Below are 18,969 nucleotides of genomic sequence, written 5' to 3' on the forward strand. Positions count from 1 at the left end.
GAAAAGTGTTCATCTACAAATCAATTAGTTCTGCTAATAAAAAAAACCACCTTTTAAAACATATCTTTTATAATGCTTTTGCCTCACATATGAAGTTTAGATAATAAATCATGACAATCATAATCAGAAATATGAATATTAAAATATGAATATAATTAATTCTGCATAACTTCTCTCCTCAGAGTGGGGCTCCAGGATCAGCAGGTGACATTGTATAAATTACGATGTTAACAGCCCGGCTGTTGGGAAGATAGGTGTGTGTGTTACTAGTGGGTTCTTAAAATATCTACCTAAAATGGCACTAAGTCATCAATATTTATTCTTAAAGAGATGACAATTCAAAGCTAGCAAAATCAACATTTTTCAATTGTAGGAGCAGCTTGTGACTAGGATTTAATTATCATTAGCCACGGAGTGGGGGCTGCTATGTGTTCTAAACTATTTACTGAAGTTGTCTTGGTAGTTTGGTGCACTGATCCTACAATCTCTTTCTGTTCATTTTGATGGCCATCTATGAAGAAATTTATATCTGCTTACCTCAAGCCTCTGTTATTTGCTTTACTTTGTGTCTTGTCTTCTTTGCTTAGAAATTAGGCATCTGGAAAATTGTCTGAAGCATTTTATCACTCTATATTTCAAATACTCTTATTGGTTTTTTTGGGGGGGATGAGAAATAGGTGCCATAGGGGTAATATAATCCATGGTATATTGGTACAGATAATGTATGACCCTGCTACTTTATGGATATATTACTAATCTCAAAAATTCAAAAAAATGTAGGTTGTCTCCATTTGTTCATGGCAATAAATTAAAACACATTTTCTGTAAACCTTTTTGGAAAAGATCAGCTTAACCACAGCTTCACATGATTTAAAACTCTGTCTTTGATACTTTTAGCTTAATGACATTGTCAAATGTCAAGAACACTTGGTAAGAGGATTTTTTTTTTCACAATATGCCACATTTTGCCTTTTTAAATAATAGTTGTCAAGTTACAAAACATTTGCAATGAAGAATGATTAAGTGGATTACAATTTTAGGCACAATATTGTAGAATTAGAATTCTCTTGTATTTCTACTGTGGCCACATAATTCTATTATCACCTTTGTATAAATATTGAATATATATATGATTAAATATTAAGAAACAACATTGGCAGATGATTTCTTATCACTTAACAAGGCACTTTTATACAGACACAGCACTCACACACATACTAATATGATCATGTTGCAAATTCTATTCATTCTGTAAAAACAACAATTTGCCAATTCTGTCTAGAAAATATTCAAACATTTTATGTGATGTCACAGGACTGAACTGAAGTCCAGTTTATTTACGGTTATAGAGTTTGTTGAATATGTGGGTACAGTGATACAGCAAATATGAACAAAGGGGACTACGGAGATTTAAAGTAAATGCTACACATCATTTTATTTGATGCCTTGAGAAGGTGCTTCTGTTGACAGCTTGTTATTCATGTGTGTATTTGTGGCAGACAACACTGATATCGGGTTAACAACAATTTTCCTACCATGTATATACAAAAAGACTGCTATTTGGTTTGTGAGACATAGCATCTGTTTTTAGGAGATGTGACTGCTTCTTTATCTGATGGGCCACACCAGCATTATTTTCTCATCTATCCACTCTCTAGCATCATACTATGTTGTGTTTGCCATGTTTCAACAGCTACTTCAAATTGCATATCTGCCCTCTTCCTGAGTCATCTTGACAGTTGACCCTCAATGCTCCATAGCACTTAAGCATCATTATAACTATGGCAGCTGATGGAAACAGGCATTAAAACTGGAGTGCCTTGGATCAAATTCTAGCTCCACTTCTTGTAAGACTGCAAACTTGGGCAAGTTACCTAAGCACATCTACCAAAAAGATATTTTTACCACCTCATAGTGCTTTGGGGAGGAATTAAATGAATTAATATGTGTAAAACACTTAGAAGAGAACCTGGCATATAAGTACTCAATGGTTACTGTTCTTCTTCTTCTTATTGCCATCTACCTCCCCACAAGACCTACCGCATGGTGGCATCTATCAGTAATCTTTCCTCCTCATCTCTCTGTCCCCATTCAGTAAAAGAGGAGGTATTGGGATGTGAAAAGTTGCCTTTTGAGAGCATGCAATAGTTGTGAACTGTCCTCTCCTTTCATCTCTACACTGAAAAAGGAGAGAATGGTACCCAACTGGAGAACATCCTGCCAAGGGCAGGATCCTTAGAAAAACACTCTTCAAGTATGAGGATTTCAACATGAAAGAAAGACTGATAGTCAGTTCCACCATTGCATTTATACTTAATCTTGCAGCTTATCTGATGCTACCTGGAGAAGAGAAAGGAAACTGAGGAGAGGGCAAAGTGGAATGTCTAAGGAGAGAGGGACAAGAATCACCAGTATGAATTAATAACTCCAGAGAGGTATAGAGGACAGATTCTTCCTGGGCCCACCTACAACCAGCATGAGTTATCTATGAAGGAAAATTGTAATTGGTAGCAATAGACTCGCCAAAAATTGTTCAACATGGTATATTAGTCTATTCTCACATTGTTATAAAGAAATTACCTCACATTTGGTAATTTATAAGGAAAAGCGGTTTAATTGGCTGTACAGGGAGCATGATGCTAGCATGCTTCTGGGGAGGCCTCAAGAAACTTTCAATCATGGCAGAAGGCAAATGGGGAGCCAGCACTTCACCTGGATGGAATAGGAGAAAGGGTGGGGAAGAGGTGCCATACACTTTTAAACAATCAGATCTCATGAGAACTTTTATTATGAGAATAGCACCAAAGGGGGAAATCTGCCATCCCTATGATCCAGGCACTGCCCACCAGGCCCCATCTCTAACACTGGGAATTACATTTCGACATGAGATTTGGGCAGGGACACAAACTCAAATCTTATCATTCTGCCTAGGCCCCTCCCAAATCTCACATCCTCACATTGCAAAATATAATCATACCTTCCCAACAGTCCCCCAAAGTCTTAACCCATTCTAGCATTAACTCAAAAGTCCAAGGTCCAAAGTTTTATCTGAGACAAGGCAAGTCCCTTCTGCCTATGAGCCTGTAAAATAAAGATCAAGTTAGATACTTTCAAAGTACAATGGAGTTACAAGAGTTGGGTAAACATTGCCATTCCAAAAGGGAGAAATTGGCCAAAAGAAAGAAGCCACAGGCCCCCTGCAATTCTGAAAGCCAGCAGGGAATTCATTAACCTTAAAACTCCAAAATAATCTCCTTTGACTCCATGTCCCACATTTAGGGTACACTGATGCAAGGGGTGGATTTCCAAGGCTTTCGACAGTTTTGCCCCTGTGGTCATGGCTGCTCTCAGGGGCTGGCACTGAGTGCCTATGGGTTTTCCAGGCACACCATGCAAGCTGCCAGTGGATCTACCATTCTGGGGGCTGGAGGGCGGTGGCCTTCATCTCACAGCTCCACTAAGCAGTGCTTTAGTGGGGACTTATTGCCCCTTTACACTGTCCTAGTAGAGATTCTCCATGAGGGCTCCAGCCCTGCAGCAGTATTCTGCCTGGACATTCAGGCTTTTCCATACATCCGCTGAAATCTAGGCAGAGGCTCCCAAGTTTCAACTTTTATATTCCATGTACCTGCAGGCTTATTATCACATGAAAACTGCCAAAGCTTATGGTTTTCACCCTTTGAAGCAGTGGCCCAAGCTGTACCTGGGACCCTTTCAGCTACTGCTGGAGATGGAGCAGCTGGGAAGCAGGGAGCAGTGTTCCCAGGCTGCACAGGGGAACTGGGCCCTGGTCCTGTACTTTGAAACCATGTTTACCTCCTCCCTAGTGGGAGGAACTGCTGCAAAGCTCTCTGAAATGGCTTTGAGGCCTTTTTCCCATTGTCTTGGCTATCAGCACTTGCCTTCCTTTTAGTTATGCAAATTTCCGCAGCCTGCTTGAATTCCTCCACTGAAAATGGGCTTTTCTTTTCTACCATATATCCAGGTTGCAAATTTTTCAAATTTTATGCTCTGCTTCCCTTTTAAATATAAGTTCCAGTTTCAGGTAATTTCTTTGCTGACACATACAAGCATAGGTGGTTAGAAGCAGCCAGGTCACTGTGAATGCTTTGTGGCTTAGAAATTTCTTCTGCCAGATAACCTAAGTCATCAGTCTCAAGTTCAAAGTTCCGCAGATCCCTAGAGCAGGAGCACAATGCTGCCAGATTCTTTGCTAATACATAACAAAAGTGACCTTTGCTCCACTTCCCAGTAAGCTCCTCATCTCCATCTGAGACCTCCTCAGCCTGGACTTCATCGTCCATATCACTATCAGCATTTCTGATAGTGATATGACAAGTCTCTAGGAAGTTCCAAACCTTCCCTCATCTTCCTGTCTTCTGTTGAGCCCTCCAATCTGTTCCAACCTCTGCCTGTTCCAAAGCTGCTTCCACATGTTCAGATATCTTTATAGCAATGCCCCACTTCTCGGTACCAATTTTCTATATTAGTCTGTTCTCACATTGCTATAAACAACTACCTGAGACTGGGTAATTTATGAAGAAAAGAGATTTAATTGGCTCATGGTTCCCCAGGCTGTACAGGAAGCATGATACTGGCATGTGCTTCTTGGGAGGCCTCAGGAAACTTTCAATCTTGGCACAGGGCAAAGGGGGCAGTCAGGATTTCATATGGCCGGGCAGGAGGAAGGTTGTGGGGAGGTGCTACATACTTCATCATATCTTGTAAGAACTCTGTCATGAGAACAGCACCAAAGGGAGAAATCCACCCCCATGATCCAGTCACCTCCCACCAGTCCCCACCTCCAATAATGGGTATTACAATTTGACATGAGATTTGGGCAGACACACAAATCCAAACCATATCATCTTGGGGACAAAAAAATGCATAAAAATGCGTGGTGGTTCACGCCTGTAATCCCAGCACTTTGGGAGGTCAAGGCGGGTGGATCACCTATGGTCAGGAGTTCAAGACCAGCCTGGCCAACATGGTGAAACCCCGTCTCTACTAAAAATGCAAAAATTAGCCAGGCATGGTGGTACATGCATATAATCCCAGCTACTTGGGAGGCTGAGGCAGGAGAACCGCTTGAACCTGGGAGGCGGAGGTTGCAGTGAGCCAAGATCATGCCACTGCACCCTAGCCTGGGTGATAGAATGAGACTCAGTCTAAAAAAAAAGCATAAACCAGAGCATTTTTGAGGGATGTTTACTAACTGGGTGTCAGACTAAAGCCCCAGTGTCTCCAGAGGCTGACCAACTTGTCAAGGGAGCCTGCTAAAGCCATCACTCATACTTATCATGGTCACAGGAAATAGGTGAAAAGCACAGTGATATGGCCAATAAAGGACTAACAGTTTCTCAACAGCAGGTATGTACGAAGACAGTGACTGTAGTCACTTTCTTTCCTATCCTCCCCACATCAGCAAGATAAATGCAGGGAAGAAAAAGAGGGGGTCTTAGTTCATTTTCTGTTGCTTATAATAGAATACATGAAACTAGGTAAAGTATGAAGAAAAAGAATTTATTTCTTACAGTTATGGAGGCTGAGAAGTCCAAGGTCAAGGGGCCACATCTGGTGGGGGCCTTCTTGCTAGTGGGGACCCTCTGCACAGTCTTGAGGTGGTACAGGCCATCACATGATAAGGGGGCTGAGCATGCTAGGTCAGGTCTCCCTTCCTCTTCTCATACAGCCATCAGTCCCACTTCCATAATAACCCATTAATTCACTAACCTATTAATTCATTAATCTATGAATAAATTAGTCCATTCATAAGAGCACAACCCTCATAATCTTATTTCCTCTTAAATGCCCATCTCTCAGTACTGGCAAATTGAGGATTACATTTCAACATGAGTTCAGAAGGGGGCAAATATTCAAACCATGGTAGGGGGCATGAGAGCAGGTGGACCACACTCCCTCTCACTGGCTGGAATGGCTGATTGATCATCTTCAACCAGGAGCCAGAGGCCATCACACAAGGGGTAAAAACAACAGCTTTATAGAAAGCACCTGGGTACTTACAAAAGTTACCACATCATTCTTAGATAGGTTGTGTTCAGACTACTGTGTAAAGGTAGTTTCTATCTTGTTAAAAACCGCTGTATTTTGTTTTGTTGCCTAATCTGTATCCAATACAAGACTGATGTATCTTTTTGTAAAAGAAATAATTCTTCTCTTTAACTCTTTAATCAGAAACTGGTTCTGATTATGTAAAGTAACAAGGCTTTTACTGTACTACAGATTGCAGGACAGTTTTCTGGCTGGCTCTGGAGTGACCCAGTTCTTTCCCCTTTCTTATGTGTAATTCTTAAGAATAATCACAGAGTGTGCTGAGAGTGCAGCATCCTGAGATAAAGCTAACTGGCTGGAGCAGCTAGGTTCTGTTCCAGGCTTCTCCCAGAGCAGAATGCCCTTCAATAATTTAGCTCAGTGATTTATGTGACCCCAAGGTATATAAGCCAGGATGAGCTGCGTCTCAGGGTTCCACATCTGTGGTTCAAGTGGGGCCATGAGCAGCCCAGAGCTCATCTTCCCTGGGCAGCTTTCTGACTTACAATGAATGCTGGACTTCTGTTCACAGAATTGAATTCAGCTCACAATAACTCTTGGGCTTCTGTTGTTTCTTGCTGCCTATCTGTAAGTGATACATCTGCCTGTTGCTTATAAATGTGTTCTGTCTCCCTAGACTCAGACAAATTGGTAACCAGTGCACAGTGAACCTGCTTCACATAGATCCTCCCCTCCCCCAATGCTACATTCTTTCTCTTACTAATTTATGTCCTGTGGATTTTTGTCTGACTCATTCAACTGAGTTTTGCTATCACTTCTAGGGGATACTTGTTCCTGACTTCTTGGCGAGGAACCCTTGTCTATGATGTTTAGGTTTACCTCTTTCATAGTATGTGGAATATTGTATTTATTGGTGACTTCTCCTAAGAGAAAATGCCAGATTCTTAGCACGTAGTAGGTGCTACCAAGTGACTTGTGAAACAAATGAATACTAGACTCAAAAGGAGGGTAATAGGTACAGAATTGCATTTAAGGCAAAGCCATATGGCCAGAAGTCTATAAAAAAAATTGGTACAAGCAAATATATCAGGCAGAGAGATCAGTTCAGACACTATTAGAATAATGTGGATAAAAAGTGAAAAGGTTTCAACAATAACAGTGTTTAGGCTGAGAACCATTGGAAAAAGGTAATAATACTTATTTTTTTTTACAGTAATTCCAATTATCTATTATCAAAGGATTCCTGTGTCTGGATTTCAATCTGCATTTTTTGAACATTTGTGGTATAAGTTTTTTTTAAAAAACTTTAGTACTTTAATTTTTTGACAACAGAGAGGTTAACTTAATGTGGAATTCAATTCTCAGAGTAGTGAGCTGCCATTACAGAAAATTCTCTTTTCAGAAAGTAGCAAAAACAAATATGATCAAGTTAATTGCAGATAAGAAGGTATTAGGGGAACTTTAGTTTGCCAAGGAAAGTAGAAAAGAGACAAAGGACATAAACAAAACAAGAGAAGATGGGGAAATGCTGGCTTATTGATATTTTTCATTGGATCACAACCTACATCAAAATATAATCATTAGGTTAAATAGTAACATCATGTGTTGGTAACAGTATTTGGAAAATGTTGATTATGGGTACACAAATCTAGTAAATATTTGCATTCAACCAATATAAGATTCCAAGGTTCTGGTCAAGGATTAAATATTAGCATAGTTTGAAGTTAAGATACAAAGTAAATCTATTTAAAGTGAATCATTCAGGTAGCATGGTAACATAAGAAAGAGATGTTTTACTGTTAGCTTCATCTTTTGCAATAGTAGTTACTGGCTTCAAAAACTTTCAAGACAATATATAGCTTCCTTTGTTTTTTAAGTAACTCAAAGAATTTCAGAATTAGGAAAATGGGGCAGGATTACAATAGATCATCTCATCCTTGAGAGATCTTCCAAAGATTAAATACAAGAGCCAGGCTTGAATTAGATCTTCCCATTTTTCATCTGAGCTGCTACTCTCCTATCTTATCCATCTTTCATCCATATCATCCAAATATCATTCAAGCTCGTACCATGTCAATTGAAAGCTGCACATTTTATTTGACAATTAGGTCAATTGTGCTTAACATTCCACTACAGACCTACCATTCCTACCTTCAAATATATGCTTGTATTCATATACTCTCTGTTGAATTATGGCCAGGAGTCAAAAGAGAAAATAATACGAAAAGAATGAAGAATCCTTTCAGTTAGTAAGATTAAATAAATTAATTCAAGTGGTGCTGGAATATACCTGCAACCTAAGAATTCTACCTTCCTACCCAAACAGCTAAAAGCAGTTTAAAAAGTATTAAGATGACACTTAACAAAGGAGACAAGTGATTCACCAACTTACAAAACTAATTCTCAACAGGAATATATGGATTTGGCTTCTGTTTTTGAACAAGCAGATAGAAACCAACTACAAAAAAGTTTTAGGGTATTTACTTGTAACTTGGTTTGAATCCAAAAGAATGTAAGGTCCCAGGTTATTTTTTTGGGGGGTGTGGCTCAAATACGTGATTAAGTGACAAATGTCTATCACATGATTTAGATTCTGTCTAAAATAGTAACTCTGTTCCTAAGTATGTGTAAAACCTTGAAAAAATTAACAAATAATTAGAGAGATAATAAATTAAATCAAGTCACTATTATTATTTTTCTGTTCAACTTAAAAATATATAGTGTAATCGCTTTAGTTTATTTGAGTTATCTGAAGTAATAAATAAAATTTAGAAATCTTTACAAGAACTGCTTATGTTCTTAGGAAGACTGTATGCTAGGCTTGTCTGCACTTTCCGACATTTAAAATGGTGAGATAATCAGATGTACTAAAGTTACATATTTAATGTCATAAGTGTTTAAGACAATATAATTAACTCTCTGTAAATGAGATTAACTATATAGAGAATTCAATCTCTTAAAATTAATTTGGACGTTAGTCAAAGGAGACATGGCATTGCTCTTATTTCAAAACAATTACCTAATGTATAAATTGGTTTTTAAAAAGCATGTAAGATGAATCTAAATAATTTTTCCAATAAAAATATTTTTATTCATTTTCTCCACACACTTATTAGCACCATTTTTTTTTTTTTACGTAAAACATTCTGCTGGATGCTGCAGAGTAAGGGTATCAAAATTCAGAAAAGCATTAAAAGAGAAAACAATCACGCCTTCTGTTTAAACATACTCCTAACAATTTTAAAGAAATATTGGATTCTTCAACTTATTCTTCACAGTCTAATTTTAACTGGACATATGGTATATTTGTCACTGAAAATTTATCTCTTGCAGACTTTTTTATGCTCAGATAAAATAATCTTTTGTATTAATTTTGTTACAGAGTACAATGCTTATTATTCCTACTCTTCCAAATAAATATGTGATCATTAATTTGCAATTAATTGAACCTAACCTGAGAAAAGACTTGAATGTATAACTTTAATAAATTGAATATTAATTTACATAAAGTAAATTTCCTTACATTATCTACATAAAAAACTTACATTAGACAGTAAGCATCTTAAATAGTAGCATAATATTTGGTTATTAAGTAAATTTTATTAATTATTTTAAATGACTTTATTATTAAGTATTTGAAATTTAAGTCTACTCCAACAAATTTCTTCCATATTTCTTCAACTTTATGCATGGGGCTAGTTTCATGTTGAACTATCTTAGGGGAATAGTGGAACATTTGTATGTAATTTCTTATTATGAAATAAATATTTATTTTTCTATTCACAAGTTACGAGAAAATATGTATTTCAAGAGTAAAGTTTGGTGGTATAGTCCAATACACTAGAAAGGTCACAGGACTTCTCTTCAGGGACCATGACTGATCCTCTTATTTCCTCTTTACCAAATACTATACTTGGGTTTGATGTGGAAGAAGAAATGGCTATGCTCTTTCTAGGGTAGAAAATTACACAAGCAAAATTTTCTAACATGAATCTGAGAATTTCAGGAAGGTGAGATTTTTCTCAATGTGCTTTAAACATTACTAAAATTTCAGTTTTATGTTTTTCAATGTTTATATTTTTAAGTATCATATAAAATGTAGTACCTATGCCAACTCAAAGAGAAGAGGGTCATATAGTATATGTGATAGAGCTAATATCTGTTGGAAAACATTAATTGTTTTTGCTATTTTTTACATTTCCTCTCGAGTGACTTTCCCCATCCTGTGACAGGCATCTTCTGTCTTTGGAGAGAATTCAAATTGTTATTGCAGGAATGCAAAAAGAAACAATCAACTTTTAAATTTTGATATCCAGTGTAGGATTTTTGAGACTGAAGGTAAAACATAATCTTTAAAGCCAGGCTTTGTTGAGAGATGAAAGGATTTCCTCCAATTCTTTATCCTAGTTAATATCAAGAGATACCCTGCAGCTCAATCATAGGTTCTTCCATAGCCTGGAGTGCCTATTGCTTGCATCAATCTGGCTGAACCATGATGCTAGTTGTCCCTGGAAGGGGAATAATATGTAAGAGAAGTCCAGGCTAAAAAAACACAGGAATGAAAGTCATATACTTTTAGGCCCAAGGGATATGGAAAGGAGACAGGGATGGGAGCACTGGATAGGTAGTGAGATCTATACACATTAGGTCCAATGACTAGAACGAAGCCAAAGACAAAAATACAGTTTTCCCAGTTTCTGTTTGAGATTCTTGAGGAGAGGGCCTAGAAGGCCATTTCTTTATAAAATAAGAGATGCTTCATGAGAATAAAATCTTATATGCTACCTTGCAAGTGGAGACCTCATGAAGAAAAATATACTATGGGCCATTAGAGATAAAGAAGGCACATTTTCTTTGCACTGTGAATCAATAGAGAGTAATGCTGTGACACAAACTTACACAATACAATCACTTCTTTAATACATATGTATGCCTAAAAATCACTGTAGTACACTTAATTACACAATAGAAACCCTAGGGCTTATGAAAAAACTGGGGTTGGTGTGTAGCACTAAAATTTTTTCATCATAGACGCATTTAAAAAATAGGATCTTAATAAAAGAGTAGCATAATTTTACACAAATTAAACCATTAAAAACTATATAAATACTATCATAAACGTGGCAGTTTGTCTTGAAGAAGACTTGATATTTGCTTGTGGAAGTGGGCTTTGGAAGGATTACAGCATGTGCATTAATGTGAAGGAGTAGAGGGAGGGTGATCTGAAATCACACAGAACATTGTTAACACTAGATATGGATGGACCATGATGACTGGTGAACCAAGGTAATACTCAGATGTGTGTGTATGTCTGTGTGTGTGTGTGTGTGTGTGTGTGTGTGTTTGTTTTGGGAGTGGGGTGTTGCATGTGTCTGTTCAGCTGGGTTCATGGAGGTGAGTGTTTTGTGCTCAACTAATGTTTTTCCAGATGAATTTATGTGTAATACTGAAAATTTATGCTATTTATAAATTATTCAATAGTATATCAATTACTTTGCAACAGAATTCATGGTTTCAAACAAATATTACAGCAAAACTCCCTGTACTTCAACTCCTTCATATCGTCTTTTATCATCATTTTTGGAGATGAGAAGTTCTGTATCGAGACCATCATCCTGATACCAGTACTAGATCTGTTCTTCACCGAATTAGATGATTTGCTCTGATTTGAGTATCAGCAAAATGGAAGATAATTCTGGAACACAGTTAATGACCTTCCTTTGAAAAGCCCTGAATGGCCTTGGTCTTTTTGTGAGTAGTTTAGATAGGCAATTTTCAAGATGTGGTCCACAAACAATACTTGAGTAATACACATTCTGAGGTCTGTTTTCAATGAGACTACTGTATAATTAAATGGAATCTAGTTTGTTTCCCACAAAGGTCAAGAAATTAGACTCTGAGTGAACTGGGCTACTCCAAATTTCTTTGTCTCTTTAAGAGTGGCTTCCTGCTTTGCTTCAATGGGACCTAAAGAGAAAAAGGCAATCACAGGAGAATATCAAGCTCAATCCTGCAGAATTTTAAGGCAAAATAAGCAACACTTGGTTTGTGTCTGGGCAATCCACAGTGGAGCTCAGACTGCTTCCCTGTACCTATCTCAGTCAAAGAGGAGACCAGAATCTGTGGGGCTAGGGATGACAGGAGGAGCTTTGAGCTTAGAATTATGGACATTACAGAGTGAGCAGTGGCTAAGCAAATGTTTGCTTCCTGTTCTGATTCCATTCCTCTCACAATTCTCCAATATCTAACTATCTCCTGCCCATTTCCTCTTATTTTTATTTTTTAAAAATTGTTGCCAAATACATAACATAAAAGTTGTTACTTTAACCATTTTAAGTGTACAGTTCAGAGGTATTAAGTGGATACACATTGCTGCACAATCATTGCTACTATCCGTCTCCAATTTTTTTCATTTTCCCAAACTGAAACTCCATACCATTAAACAATAAATCCTCATTCCTCCCCCTCTCTAAACTCCTGCCTACCAGCATTCTGCTTTCTGTCTGTATGAATTTAACTATTCTAGGTACCTTATATAAGTGAAATCATAAAATGTGTATCCTTCTTTGACTGGTTTATTTCAGTTAGCATAATGTCTTCAAAATTTATCCATTAGCAGCATGTGTCAGGATTGCTTTCCTTTTTAAGGCTGCATAATATTTCTCTAATTTCCTTTTTATGTTGACTAAAAAGTACATATTAATTTCTAGACATTGTCTTGTGCCTTTTTGTTGTAGCATGTTAAGATAAGATGTGACCTGATGTCTTGGTTGTCTCAAAAAGCATAAAACTACTCAGTTACTTTTCAGCCTTTTCTTCTGCAGACTAAGTGGCTGTATTCAGTAACTCCCTAGCTATGAATAAAATTTGTGACTGAAATGTGAGAACCCTTTTCTTAGGCCAATATGTTTTCAGATGTTGAGCATACATTGACACCGTCTCCATAAGAGACACTTTTTTTTGTTGGTGGTGGTGAGGGGAAGACAATCAGCAAGAATGCTAAATGACATTTCATCATTGGTTGGATCTTTCATTTTCTGATAGTCACTGTGATCCCATGCAGTTTCAAATGAAAGCCTAAGGAGAACTCAAATGCAAAGTGACCTCTGAAGCAGAGGAAAGGACACAGAACAAAAAACTTCTCCAGTTAGCTTTATCCTGTGTCAGGGAATCACTATCTTATTTTAGAATGCTGTCATTTTAAAGCTGTGAAATACTTTCTGTAGAAATGATTACATTAATCCTGTAGTCAATTTGTCTGAGGTTAGCAAAGTGTTACAGCTATCAGAAGCACTGCAAAAATAATTGAATACATTTTTAAAACTAGTAGATATTGTGACCATAATATATTTTCCTGAGATTGCCAGGAAATAACAGAAGAGAAATGACTCTGTCAGGCAGCAGAAAAGGGATGGATAAATTGAATGATACCATGCTTAATGTTATTCAAGGATCTCACATGGTCAATAAGTAGTAGTAACTTCTGCTTTCAACTATTGCTCCCCTTAGGAGCACAAAGAAATTAGGACAACTATCCTTTCTTGATTTAAACCGTATGTGCACAAGTCAGCCTGATTCGTAACATAACCGGACTGCTTGAAGGACAGCCTGTTTCTCTGCAACACTTCACCAAAACCAATATGTAATGTACTATTTTAGGACTAATTTTATTCTCCCCTTGGGGGATGTTCCATTATACCTCTGTTTCTTTGCTTTTAATGCTTGGTAAACATTAAAATCATTGACCTGTGAGGGTTGGTCTCCACCCCTCCCAGTTTCCTCTGATTCTTGCTTACTCCTTCTGGAGTCACAGCCGTGGAACATGGGACTGAGGCAGAGAATGGAATAAACTTGAAAAATGAGGTAATCGATTATGTGGATATATTCATCTTCCTTTTTGGCATATAGTTAACTTTTTCAGGTTAACTTTGTTTTAAAACAATTTTTTTTGGTCCAACTAACTTCCATGATTATACAGATATTTACAGTATTTTCATGTAGTGTTTATTTGTAACACTTGCAGCTGTCTAGTATTTGCTAATAGCTTTTTTATAGGTAAAAACAAATTTAACCATAGTTTTAAAGGTCTCACATATTTTTAAAAACACTATTTTATCTGAACACTGATTCTTGTTGGCAGAAAATTTTGCTATTACATATAAAAATGGTAACCAAATGTCCATGAATATATTTGATGAAGACTGGATTTTTATCCACTTAGATTCATAAGGCTGTAGTCTGAGGCTTGTTTAGAGCCTTGCCAGTGTTTCCCTACCTAAACTTGTAATAGAAAATGTTATCAAGAACATTTGAGCTCCTTAAAAATGTATCATTTGTATGACCACAAACTTTTCTTTTGTATCTTTTCACCTCTTCTTTTTCTTCTCTCATTCTCAGTTCCTCCCATATCCCCCACCCAGGCTCAAAGGAAAGAGAACCAAAATAAAAAAAAAAAATGGCCCTGGAAATAATAGACCTGTCTAATGTCCAAACCTTGAATGTTAATGGCCCAAATTTTTAGTCTACTAACAATGAAAACAGTATGCGGTATGGAATATTGTAAAACTTAAATTTTGTTAAAGTAAGTATTTCCTTCTATGACAATAAAAGGTTTATACACTCTGGAGCAAATACTTTTTCTTTTCAAAGTGATATTTTCTTCTGTAAATTATAAATATATCCATGGTTTGGATGTATGTGTTCCCCAGAATTCATATGATGAACCTAAGACCCAATGTGATAGTATTAAGAGGTGGTGGGTCTTTAGAAGGTGATTAAGTTATAAGGGCTCAGTCATTACAAACGGGATTAATGACTTTGTAAAAGGGCTGGAGAGAACTAGCTAATCCCTTTTACCCTTTAGTTTCTCTTCTGCCATGTGAGTCCACAGCATTCAAGGCACCATCTTGGAAGCAGAGAGCAGCCTTTGGAACTGAATTTGTTTTCACCTTGATGATGGACTTCCCAACCTCCAGGGCCATGAGAAATATATTTGCATTATTTATAAGGTAACCAGTCTGAGGTATTTGTTACAGCAGCACATGCAAACTAAGACAGCTAGCTGTGTGATATCACTCCTGAGGAATAGGTACTGAGGAATGGACTGATGAGCAGTGACCCTGGAGGAGGCTGCATCAAGCAGTGCCTCAGAGAGGCCGACACTGTGGTCATCATCTTCCTTTTCATCTACTCCAAGAGACACGATGTTCTTTCTCTTCCATGTCTTTACTGAGTCCCATCCAGGATAAGCCATACAAAGGAGAGGAGTCAAATCATTCTAAAATGACCGTTGCTCCCAACTCCATTTTGGGGACTGGGGCCTGATAAACCATAACTCCTTTTCTTCTGGCCCTCCAATACTAAAAAACCCTCCATCCTGTCCTTCCTGCCTTCTTCTTGCCTTTATTTTTTTCTTGCAAGACTCTTCAGGTCTCAGAGTACCTAATATACAAAAATGTGTAACTATAATAGTAACTCAAATAGATGCCACCTGGTACTTTAGTTACATTAAGAACACAACCCTCTTATTACCTATTCCCAGGGACTTTTCATCACTGAACAGTCTGGCAAAGACTTTGATAGCTTACAATTACCAAAAGTTTGTGCCAGAATAACAGAAATTTCTCAACCACTTATGCAGAGCCATCGATTTTATCCACACTACACAATTCAATTGTGGTTCATTTTTAACCTCTGGAGTTATAACGCAAATTCAGGAGTATATAAATGTGTTATAGACATAAATAGGTATAAAGTTTCAGTTATGCAAAATAATTAAGTTCTAGTAATCTGCTGAACAACTTTGTGTGTGTAGCTAACAATACTGCATTGCACACTTAAAACTTTCAGAAGGTAGATCCATGTTAAGTATTCTTACCACAATAAAAAGTTACCTTTAAATGACTGACTTTTCACAGCTTCTAAAGATTAGGAAAAAGGGAAAAATAAATTACTTTCTTTTTAGAATAAATTCTGCTTTATTGTATAATCTCTTCTCTATCACTGGTTGCTTTTATTCCGCCCTCTTTGTTTCTCTTTTCTTCTCCTGACCTTTAACAATAACCTTCAATACTTAATCTTTTTTCCTCATTTCTCAGCATTTGATCCTGCAGAGAGTAACTGACTTGCTCCAAGTTTTGAAATCATCTCCCAGTGGATGAATCTAGATATCTTAGTCTTTCACACTGTTTTTGAGCTCTTGGACATTATGCACACCCGAAGTATAACGCAGAAAACTAAGCTAGTTGCCTTCCTTCCTTAAAGACAATTTTCCATCTGCTCCTTCATAAGTATTAGCATGCCTTCCTTCCTCACATTTCTTTATCTTGTCAGACTTTTATTCTTAGGCTTTATTCTTCTATTCTATTTTTTCTTCCTGCTTTACCTTGGAACCACTCTCTAATGATATAATTCTTTGTTATTGCTAAAGCCACCACCCTCAAGCAAACCCCACAAAGCAAACCTGGGCTAATGTTTGGATTTACTGCTTTCTTCTTATATATAGTGACTCCAATTCTTATGTATATTATTTCACTCTTTTTAAGGTGTCCTAGTTAGTTTTAACATCAAAGTTTGTATAAAAGTTTAACTTTAAAGATTTTCATTAAACCATACTCAGAGTCTCAGATTCATTTCTCAAAATTCATCTTTCATTATTATTAATGATTCATCTGTTTCTTTCAAGTGAACCACTTAAATTCATCCCCTAACTATATCTAACTACGTTGACAATCATTGTCTTCATGACTTTTCTGTCATGTTTGTGTGTGAATATATATATGAAATACATACATATATTGTGTATGTGTGGATATATATATATGAAATACATATATACATAAGTATTTCACCTAAAATATTTTCACTCTTTCCTGCTCAACAATTGGTACTATTTTCTTCAAGGTGTAGGTGGAACCATTTATCCTTGAACAATTCGCTGTAATTCATATCTTTCCTATATTCTTTATTTCCTTGACACTTAGTCATTTATTTATATTATCTTATTTTACATGTTTCTATTTGACATTAATTTTTCCTAGTTTTTTTGATACTAAACTATAAGCTCTTTAATTGGCTAAGATCTGTGATAGCTTTTTTCTCTTTCCAGTGATTATACAACGTGAAATATTTGATAATTGTTTACGAACCAACAAAAGCATTTGATAATTGTTTATGAACTTACAAAAGAACACCATGGCATTACCAGAATCTTTTCAGCCAAATACAATAATCTAAATGAGTTTAATTCTTAATAGGAACTAAGGAAGATATAACATACGAATGTAAATTGTCTGAGTTAAAATTATATCTTAATCATGGACACATTAATTAATTTTGAATTTCCATTATCTTATTTTAGATTTTTGTTGGAATTTCCAATGTCATCTTCATGACGTGTATTCACATGTTAAATGGTTCATATTTCATGGGCCTTCCACATCTTAATCAGTTTCACATGGAATGATTGGTTTAGGAATACATATTTAATTTTTGAATTAAGTTCCATTGGTTGATAAAATAATTGATATTAAATCTCTCAAAAATTGCAAACATTCATTAATTAAACACTCAATAGGTTTGGGCAGTTACCGTTAGTACTTCCCCATTGATGTTCACTGCATTTATCACAGTATTACAGATATTTCCAAGACCTTATACATACTAATGTCAAGATATCTAGAGTTATGGTTTACAATGTGCTAAAGTATGCCCAATTAGTATAAAATAACATTGTATTGTTATCTATGATGCTCATGATGATAGTAATATATAACGATGCTATGCTGAAGATGTAGCTGCAGAGGCAATGTCAATTATGCTTTTCCAACTTATTTTCCCATTTAGAAAGAAGGTAAAAGTAAAAAATAAGAAAGGGTAAGAAAAATACCTGAAAGAGTATTTCTGCCAGTGATGCAAATCTAAGTTTGAAGTGTGTCTGTAAGATCTATCTATACCCATTCTCCACTAGCATTCCTGCAATGACCCATGGATTTCAGGATAGCATTTTAAATCTTTGATCATAGCGTGGTTCTATGGTCTTGACTGAGGTTAAGATTATGGTGAAGATCATAGCATGGTCTTAACTATGTCTCTTGAGGACTTTTTTTGTACTTCTTGCTATTGCTGCTTTCCCACTAGGAATGCCCTTCATCTTTCTTTCCTTCCAATTCCTACTCTTTAAAACTCAACTGGACCAGTCACTCCTCCTCCAGCCTTTCCTAATTATACTATGTGATTTAGATGGGGGTCCTTTGGCTCCCATAGCCCTGTGTGCTTCATTTAATCACAGAACTTAGACAATCATTGACTTACTTATCTGAATCTTTTATTTGGTTGTAAGTTCCTGAAGGGAAGAAATCACACCTAATTCGATCACACACCAACACCTAGTACAATGTCTGACATGGTCTTGGTCTGTTTGGGCTTCTATAGAAAAACACCATAGACTGGGTGGCTCATAAACAACACAAATTTATTTCTTACAGTTCTGGAGGCAAGTCCAAGATTAAGGTGCCAGCAGATGATTCTGTGTCTGGTAAGAGCATGCTTCCTGGCTCATAGAGGGCCATGTTTTCGCTGTGTGCTCATTTGGCAGAAGGAGGAAGGAATCTCTGTGGAGCCTCTTTTTTTAAAAGCATAAATCCCACCATAAGGGATCTGTCCTTATACACTAATCACCTCCCAAATACCCCTGCTCCAGACACCACCACATTGCTGATGAGGTTTCGCCATATAAAATTTGGGGACACAAACATTTAGTCTGTGACAGACATACAATCAATATATTTTTAAATGAAAACATGATTGATTTTGATAAACTAGATTTAAAGTTAGGCTAATTATCTTGAAATTATGCACATTTCATATGGGGATGTCCTTTACTTAATATATAGTTCCCCCAATAGCACTAGTCTGTGTATATTATATAAATGTGTAAAATAACCTGCAAGATATAGA

General features: G+C 36.6%; 1 protein-coding gene across 25 annotated transcripts in view; it reads right to left on the bottom strand.

Moving 5' to 3' along the window:
- Positions 1–18,969, bottom strand: part of RALYL (RALY RNA binding protein like) — a 722,276-nt gene that overhangs the window by 164,593 nt on the left and 538,714 nt on the right. The gene's annotated exons all lie outside the window — the stretch shown is intronic.

This window comes from Gorilla gorilla, chromosome 7, assembly GCF_029281585.2.
Source record: "Gorilla gorilla gorilla isolate KB3781 chromosome 7, NHGRI_mGorGor1-v2.1_pri, whole genome shotgun sequence".
Lineage (NCBI taxonomy): Eukaryota > Metazoa > Chordata > Mammalia > Primates > Hominidae > Gorilla > Gorilla gorilla.